Genomic DNA, 9,883 nt, shown 5'->3' with positions numbered 1-9,883 from the left:
GTTATACTCCATGTATGTATGTCAAAATATATTCATTCTTATGTATATATAAAAAGAGCAAATTAAAAAAATGACCTGTTCTTTCACAATTGTATAGATCTAGGGTAGGGATGTTGCTCTATAGTACAGTGAGAGCTTACTTAACATTTACAAGGACCTGGGTTCCATCCCCATTTATTTAAAAAAAAAAAAGATGATGGATCTCACCTCTTGCATATTTTCAGCTACGTTTCAATTATGAGAAATGTGACCTAAACTAGATTAAATATAAGTACATACATACACACATTTTTATATGCTTGCAGAATTGTCAAGTCCAGGCTTCAAATTCTGCCATCTCCAGGTGCTTAAATGTTGTCTTGAATCTCCTATACAATTCTTCCCTGCTCAGCTCTGCTATCTTTTGCAGTGTGTTTATTGTTTGCCAGATTTATTTCATGCAAAAGAAATGAAAAGAAGAAAACAAAAAATTATCAACAGAAGCTCTGAGCTTCAAAGTTATACAGAAAAAAAAAAAAAACCTCTCACTCCACATCGATACATGTAGTAATAATAATGACCAAGATTGTTTGACTGACACACCAATCACCTGCACCCATCCCTGTAGACAAAGAAGTGGGAAAATATGATCAGCCATATCCAAGTCATAAACCTACCTGTAGGCAGGATCTTCAGTATGTTATGAAAGTTGATTAACTTAGTAAGTGATCCTCTGCATCACTGTCTTGAAAATTTTAGTTGAGATCACATAAATTATTGCCATCTGTATTTTCATATTCCTTTTTGTGCTGTTTTGGAGAAAATTTTTAAAATGTAATTATGGAAGAACAAATTACTGTAGTAAAATTAATATGGAAAATTAATAACTTAGAACATAATAAATAAAGAAAAATCAAATATATTTTAATCCAAATATTATTAATATTCTCATTATTCAGATAATTTTATTAAATCCCATATCTATAGTAGATGCAATATTCATATTTTATATTAGGCTAATATTATGTCTTATCCTCAAGAATAATCAGAATTCTAGAAAATTTATTTCATTTTATAAAGACTCACATGCATGTTTACGTTTTCAACAAAATAAAATTGCAACTTTAGAAAGTAATTTTCTGATTTTCTAAACTTCAGTCATCATTTAAATCCAACAATGACAGAAAAAAAAGACAGCTGGCAACTTTGTTATTTTCTTCCATAAAATGTATAGGAAAAGCACACACATAAAGATACTGCTGTGGTTGGGAATATGGCTTGAGCGCATGCCCCAAGGTTACACGTGTTGAAATTTAATCCCCTTTGTGAGTAATTAGGAGGGGAGCCTAATCCAACTACAGGTGGGAGCTTTGGGAGGTAATTAGGAAGGTCCAGGGCAGAGACCCCATGTTTGAATCCTGATGGCTTCATAAGAGGGAGAGAGATCAGAGGAGGCAGAGAGGCACCTGTGCACTCCCTGTCCCTGGGCTTGTGGTGCCCTGTTCCACCTGGGCCTCTGCCTGCATCTCTCAGTGTGGCCTCCCTCCTTGGACCAGAACCAGGTGCAAATCAGTTAATAAAGAAACCTCTCTTCCTTATTATGTACCCAGTTTGTCATATTGTGTTATTGGCAACAGAAAATGAACCTACACATACAGTGACTTCAAAGCTTTGTATCTTGGCAATCCAATTTTAGGATATTTGTACATAGAACATATGATATTTTTAATTAGACAATTTAAATCAAACAAAAAAGTTATATAAACTCTGGTGGGCATGTAACTGCTAATTTCTATTTCCATTTTTATAATCTCTTCCACTTTTCATATTGTATACAATGAACATGTATGGTAATAGGACCATAAAAATGAATAAAAAGCATTTTAGTGCTGTGTACCTAGTGACAAGAAAAATATTCCCTTTCTTTTGAATTTTTTAAAATTCTCTTTCTTTACATGAATTTAACATGCAAAAATATTTAACTGTATTTTGAGCCTCAGAAAATATTATATAATTATGGCTGCATAAGCAGTGTTTTCACTGCACTTACACTAAATATAATCCATATTTTCCTATCCTTGATCAGAATTCCCAAATGAATATTCATTTTTGAATATGGCAATTGTGTTTTAACATAATTAATGTTGAAAAAAGTGCCAAGAGAAACCAGTTTCTTGGTCACTTAATTAATTTTAATTGGTCAGGGATTTAGAATGAACCGCTAGTACTTTTAATTACTTTTGAATTATTTCCCACAATTATGGATTAATTCAGGTCCTTTGCTCATGTGGTTTTTTTCTGCTCATCTCTTGACCTAGTTAACACCTTCTTGCCCTGCAGGTCTCATTTCACACGTCATAATTCATGAGATCTTCTTGGGCTCAGGATCAATTATGTTGCAATTGTGCTCAGTAATTTTTCTTCTTGCCTGTATCATTGTTTGTGATTTTATGTGACTAGAAGGATAACTTCTTGGTAACCAGCATTTGATCATTTTTTTTTCTTTCACTGCGTGATCACTGGCACCTAGAATAGTGATAGAGTAAATAAAATATGTATTAAGTTTGTTGCATAAACTGACTTAAACATTTGACGCTATAGTAAATAACAATGCATTACATACTGTACTTGAAAATTGCCAAGAGTAGACTCTGAAGTGTTCTTGTCACAAATAAATAAACTAATAATAAGTACATGAAGTAATGCATATATCAATTACCTTGATTTAGTTGTTCCACAATGTATGTGTATTTCAAAACATCATATTGTGCACTAAAAATATATATAATTGATATGCTTATCCATTTAAATAAATAAATATTTGATTAATGTTTCTATCCTCTGAGCTGTTAGCTGTTAGCTCACTAGAGTGTGTCTTATGACTACCATATTCTCAGGAGCACACACAGTTTCTTGCAGAGGGTAGGTGCTCAATACATATTTACTAAGAGAAAGACAAGAAACCTCAGCAAAGGGAATTCAGTTCTGAGGTGGTGATGATGGAGAAAGCTTTGTAAAGAGCCCACACATAGACAGTGGCCGCAGCAGACAACAGCTACTCTGTGGCCTACAGTGGAGGCTGCGTCAACCACAGGCAAAAGGAGAGCTGGCATTTCAATTGACTGGAGCTAACAAGCACTCTTTTGGACCTTCCTCAGTGATCAAGGACTGAATACAGAAGCAAATACACTCTCCGTGTCTCTCTTTCCAGCACAGAATAAGAATCAGCATCAGTGGATGCCAGTGAGGAGAATGTTTGCCCTGAACTTTTCAGGGTCTATGTGTACATAACAGGTATTTTTTCAATATAAGGTTTAGCTTATTATATTTCATATAAAAGGTGCTGAGAAATTGCATAAATAAAATCCTGATAGCACTTTGAATGCATAATTATCTGAAAAAGTTCATCTAAAAGGAAATTGACTATGTTTGAATGAATTTCATAGAATCACACTGTTGTATGTCAGAAAACTCCATTTTATTTGGTTTTAATAAATGGAAAGATTTCAAAATTTTGTAGCTAGAGATCAGCAAAGCAAAGAGTAGGCTCTCTTACTGAGAAAATCTAAATTGCTGCTAATAAATGCTGCCCAATTGGAATCAAGTATTCAATTTTAGTCCAATGGCCTGTGCCCAAGGGGTGGACTGATATATCAGCAAACTGGCTATTAGGCAATAAACTTAGAACCTTGTCGTATGTGAGAGCCATCAGTTCCCAGAGAAAAGCAAATTGGGTAGATGTCAACTAAATGAACTCACCTAATTTGGTACATTACTGGCATTTTAAACTTGAACTCTTAATGAAAGAAAGCAAAAGCAGTTGAAGAACATTCTCTAAAGCTTCCCTAAAAAGTCTCAAGAAGCTGTGTGGATTAACACCAAGCAAACTAACCATCATACAGAGATGTGGTCCAAATATTTACTTGTTCACATTTTTTAGTCTTTGTTAAACTTCATACTTGTTCACATTTTTTAGTCTTTGTTAAACTTCATCATCAAACTTTAATCATGCTGAGCATTGAAGATCTATCTGAAGGCCTTATGTTTGATGCCTAAAACTACCTCCGTTAGCATTCGGTGAATTCATGCCAAATACCCTACTCACAAGCAAAGAGTGGGGGAAAAGAAGTGGCTGGAATCTTAATGTCCCTTTCAATAGCAAGCCTCTAGTGACAAAATTTTACATGTCACACCAGCCCCCACCTCTTAAAGTGTCCACCACCTTCCAATAGGATCAAACTGGGGTCTACGGTTTTAACACATGGGACTTTGGGAGACATTCTAGATCCAAACTATGGTAGCTGGCAAGGCTGAGATTCAGATCTTAGAGGACACGGCACAAGTGCTCTGCACTTGTCACCACTGCAGAGATAAAGAAGCTCAGTGGAATCCACTCATTGTGAAATCATGAGAAGATCTTCTTATTTTGGTGACCAAGAAACTTGCTAAAGGATGTTCCTGCTGAACTACAAAAGTGGTTCACCGTGTGTTGACGAACTTGCAGGGGTGCTGAGTGGACCACAGAGTGCACTACAGCTAGTATTTGCAGCTGTGCTCTCTTCACACTGACAGTGTTCCATGGAAAGCAGAACACAGGAGCAAAAAACCCCCTCCTCTTCCAGCCCTCCTGTGTCCCTCCACTGTCTTTTCAGGAGAGCCGAATGCCAAGCCAGCTGGCAAAGGGCATATTCAAGGTGCAGATATAACTCCATTGTCACAAGCAGAGAAAATAAGAGTAAGGTTGTAACTGAGAAGCAATAAGTTAATAACTGCTATAGTTGACTCCTTCCTATGTCATTCCCATAAATCTGTATCCATGCCATAAGCACTCTACTTCTAATTCTTGATTCCTAGACTTAACCTATTCTGACTGGGGAAGAGAAAGCATCACATGTTCCATTCGTAATCTGTAACTTTTCAAGGTACATCTCAGGAACACTGCAACTGAGACCTCAGCAAGCCCTTCTACCTTTAAGCTAGACCAGTCACTTGCAGTTGATAGGATATGTCTTAAGACCGATGAGTGAATTCCTTGCGCATGAGCCAATTGCGGCAGAATAATTGCCATTTTAGTTATCTAACAATTGAGGGTAATTTTAAAAGCTGTCTTTCAAGCAAAACTCTGCAAAACTCAGGATTTTGACTTTACCTCATCTCTGGAATGCTGCCTTCAGCCCATCTCTGTGCTTGTTTGTCTTTGCAAGTGTTATCTATCATCCACGTGCAGTCCTTCTAGTTAGGCAAAAGTAGAGGAGAATGTTAACCACCTATTTTTAGGAAGAATAACTTTATTGTTAACATTCAACTTAAATTAGATTTCTTGATTGTGGAAAAACATAAATGCCATGACACATTCTTTGTGATGTCATTAAGTATTTCTAGGTATTTAATTAATAATAATAAATATTATAATAATTTATTATAATATCATTAGGTATTTCCTGTGGTTGTAATTGCACAGTATATCTTTCTTTCTCGTGTAAGTGTGTATACATACATATATACACAAATATGTATATATATATATATATATATATAGAGAGAGAGAGAGAGAGAGAGAGAGAGAGAGAGAGAGACTGAACAATTAAAAGACTGAAGTGAAACAATAAATGTACACATCTTCATATAGAAGTTTCACTAACTATAGCCACAAAAATCCTTCAGGTAACTGAAATATTGTTCATGTTTATTACACACTTCCCTGGGCAGACCTGTTGTGTGGCCTCTGTCCCTCAGTAATACCATGATGCCACTTAACTAGCTTCTATGACACCCACTATTCCATTATTTTCCCTTTTTTTAGAATTCCAAAGGATAAAAAGTAATATCACTTCTCTATGTAAAGAGAACTTCAATATAGTGAAAAGTAACAAATGTGCAGACTCTAGACATTTAAATTTGTGGAAACTAAGTAAAGTTTCTGTCAAAACTTAGTCCTCAATTCAAGTGTGATATTTTTCCAAATATGTAACTACAATATTTTTAAAGTATTGTAAATTTCTGTCAAGTCCTAATTCATTACAAATGTGTATATACAAACATTTCTCTATAGGTTACTGTGAGATATATCATAGCTATGAAACCTAAAAGAAGATAAAAAATAAGATCAGACCAAATGACTTAGACATGAACATTCACATTGGTAAATTGAAAGGATACAACATGAAAACTTCCACATCCAAAGTGCTTTGTATTATTGACTTTGTAAACCATGTATTCTTTCTAAAAAGTTCTATTTCTGTGATCAAGCTGGAATATATTCCTTCAACAAATGTTCAAGAAGCATTTTCAATATGTGAAAAATACCTTGCTAGTTAGGCACTTTGTATTTCAGATATTCATAAAAAAGACAGAGACAAAAATGTTAGCAAACAAATGTGTTTTTTAAAGCATATCCCAGGTGTCACCAGAGAAATGCATGAAGATGAAGTGGTTGACACTAAGAGGGACAGATTATTCTTCCTGAGGAATCAGTAAGCACTTTAGCTTAGAAAAACACACAAGTGATTTGAGTTAAGGAAAATAGTTTCGAATTATTTTCCTTTCAGAATTAGGAAATCTTATATAGTATTTTATTATTAAAACTGATTTATGATAATGGTTAATTTATAAATGAAACTCTAAAATATAAAAGTCACTCAATTCTACGATCCCAAATATCCACTCCTATTTTTATATTTCTTTTTAATCTTTTTCTTTCCAAAAATATACTGTATTAATAGATCTGGTGTAAAAAATATTTAGAAAATGTATTAATGTGATGTTTTTCATTTAATATTAACAATCATTGGGACTTCCCATGTCATTACATATAGTTCAGAACATAACTTTTAATGGCTATCAAGTATTCTAGTTTAAGATTTGTCTTTATTAAAATACAATAGTAAGGAAACCACTACCACCACCCCCCCTTTTTTTTTTTAGTTTTTTGCCAGTATAAACACATCTGTTACAAATTCTCTTATAAAACTGTTGTGTGAATTAATGCTTTTTCCCTCTAGAATAAATTCCAAGAACTGAAATTAGTGAATCAAAGGAAATGAGTAATTTAAGGCTTTTGATACAAATTACCAATCTGTGTTCAAGAAAGATTGGTAATCTATATGCCTGTCAACAATTATGTGCAAACTCAAAGATACCATTATTATTTAAAATAATAATAATAATAATAATAATAATTATAACAGCTAACCACAACAAAAAAACACTCTTGTAGTTGACAGATTGTGATTTTATTTTGCATTCCTTTGTTTTCTAATTATGCTAAACTTTTTCATACTTAACTGCTCTTTTGCCTCATTCTGTGATCTACCCTATTCCCTCTTAAGTTATTCAATTATTATTATTGTTTTTAAGAAGCTTTTTTATAAATATTAAAAACTTCAAGTGTCTCTTATAAACATTGCAAGTATTTCTCAGATTAGATACAGCTTTTATTTAATAAGTAATTTATTATTGATCTAATGTATCTGTTTTATTGGGCATTTAGAAGGTTAAAATTCTAAACATACAACTTATTTTACCACTTGGTAAGCTTATATTTTTACATTGAATGATTAATTTTTCTTTTCCCCATTTAATGATTTCCCACCACAGGTACCTTTTTACCTGGGGTTGTAACACTGTGATTCTAATATTGTAAAGCCTCCATTCAGATAAAACCTTGCATGCTCTTTTATTTGAAAACCTTTTGTACTTTTTTTTAATGATACTCATTTTATAAATAATATTTTTGCTTTTACTTTACCCAAAAGCTTCATCTTGAAATTGAAATAGCCTCCTGAATCATTTTTATATGCTTTTAGGATTCTTTATCTTTGTGATTTCAAAAATTGCCATTAAATATTTAAAGTAGCTGTCTTCTTAATGCTGATGCTAATAATGTCTGATTCCTCTCAAATGTCACACAAATCTTTTTTCTTAGCTCAATTTTAGCTCATACTCAGTCTGATTTCTTGCTGTTTACTTTATTATATGATTTTTAAAGATTTTATTTTACTTATGTAATCGTCAATGTTTTAGAAAACATATTTGTTCTACCAGCAGTAACCTGTAACATTTTAAAGTTTTTCTCAAACATACACCAGGTTTTCTTAAATATAATCTGAAACATCATATAGCAATTACTGATATATAATTTTTTTTTTTGGTACTGGGGTTTAATCCATGGGCGCTTAACCATTGAGCCACATCCCAGCCTTTTTTAAAATTAATTAATGCATTATATATATATATATATATATATATATATATATATATATATATATATATATGACAGCAGAATGCATTTTGATTCATTGTACATAATTGCAGCACAACTTTTCATTTCTCTGGTTGTACACAATGTAGCATTGTGTGTATGTGCAGTCATACATGTACCTAGGGTAAGGATGTTCATTTCATTCCACCATTTTTCCTGCCCCCTTGCCCTCTTCACTCCTCCCTCCCCTTTGCCCAATCAAATTTCCTCCATTTTTTCCCATGCCCCGCAGCATTATGGATCAGCATCCACTTATCAGAGAGAATATTTAGCTTTTGGTTTTAGGGAATTGGTTTACTTTGCATGATGTTCTCCAACTCCATCCATTTACCTGCAAATGCCATAATTTTATTTTCTTTTAATGCTGAGTAATATTCCATTGTGTATATATACCACAGTTTCTTTATCCATTCATTTATTGAAGGGCATCTAGGTTGGTTCCATAGTTTAGCTATTGTGAATTGTGCTACCATAAACATTGATGTGGCTGTGTAACTATAGTATGCTGATTTTAAGTCTTTTGGGTATAGACCAAGGAGTGGGATAGCTCTGGTTAAATGGTGGTTCCATTCCAAGTTTTCTAAGGAATCTCCATATTGCTTTCTATGGAGAAAGAAAGAAAGTGAAAGACCTCTGTGAAAATTGGTTGCACCAAATTCCAGTCCCACCAGCAACGTATGAGTGTGCCTTTTCCCCCACATCCTCACCAACACTTATTGTTGTCGGTATTCTTGAAACTGTCATTCTAACTGGCGTGAGATGAAATCTTAGAGTAGTTTTGATTTGCATTTCTCTAGTTACTAGAGATGTTGAACATTTTTTCACCTATTTGTTGATCAAATGTATATCTTCTTCTGAGAAGTGTTTGTTCAGCTCCTTAGCCCATTTATTGGTTGGGTTGTTTGTTTTGGGTGTTAAGTTTTTTTTAGTTCTTTATATATCCTGGAGATATATCTGACATGCGTGTGGCAAAAATTGGCTCCTCAACTGTAGGCTCTCTTTTCACCTCATTGATTGTTTCTTTTGCTGAGAAGAAGCTTTATATTTTGAGTCCATCCCATTTATTAATTCTTGATTTTATTTCTTGCACTTTAGGAGCCTCATTAAGGAAGTTGGGGTCTAATTTGATGTGATGAAGATTTGGGACTGCTTTTTCCTCTATTAGGTGCAGGTTCTCTGGTCTAATTAGTAGGTCCTTGATCTGCTTTTGAGTTGAGTTTTGTGCAATGGTGAGAGATAGGGGTTTAGTTTTATTTTGCTACATATGGATTTCCAGTTCTCCCAACACCATTTGTTGAAGAGGCTATCTTTTTTCCAATGTATGTTTTTGGAGCCTTTGTCTAATATGAGATAACTGTATTTATGTGGGTTTGTCTCTGTGTCTTTGATTCTGTACCATTGATCTACCTGTCTATTTTGGTGCCAATACCATGATCTTTTGTTACTATAGCTTTACAGTATAGTTTAAGGTCTGGTATTGTGATGTCTCCTGCTTCACTTTTCTTGCTAAGGATTGCTTTGGCTATTCTGGGTCTCTTATTTTTCCAAATGAATTTCATGATTGCTTTTTCTGTTTCTATATGGAATGATGATGAGATTTTAATTGGAATCACATTGAATCTATATAGTGCTTTGGGTAGAATG

At 33.7% G+C, this 9,883-nt stretch overlaps 1 long non-coding RNA gene across 1 annotated transcript in view; it reads right to left on the bottom strand.

Moving 5' to 3' along the window:
• Positions 1-283: 283 nt before the first annotated feature.
• The window catches only part of LOC131423526 (uncharacterized), a 57,535-nt gene continuing 47,935 nt past the window's right edge, over positions 284-9,883 (bottom strand). The window contains exons 3-4 of the long non-coding RNA XR_009225221.1: positions 657-788; positions 284-400 (exon numbers count right to left, since the gene is read on the bottom strand). This is a non-coding gene — a long non-coding RNA (uncharacterized LOC131423526). The remainder of the gene's footprint in view (positions 401-656; positions 789-9,883) is intronic.

This window comes from Marmota monax, unplaced genomic scaffold (assembly GCF_021218885.2).
Source record: "Marmota monax isolate L192 unplaced genomic scaffold, Marmota_monax_Labrador192_F-V1.1 WCK01_AAM20220418_F8-fsc00114, whole genome shotgun sequence".
Classification (NCBI taxonomy): domain Eukaryota; kingdom Metazoa; phylum Chordata; class Mammalia; order Rodentia; family Sciuridae; genus Marmota; species Marmota monax.
The sequence above is the reverse complement of the archived record's forward strand: the minus strand, read 5'-3'. Positions and strand labels throughout refer to the sequence as shown.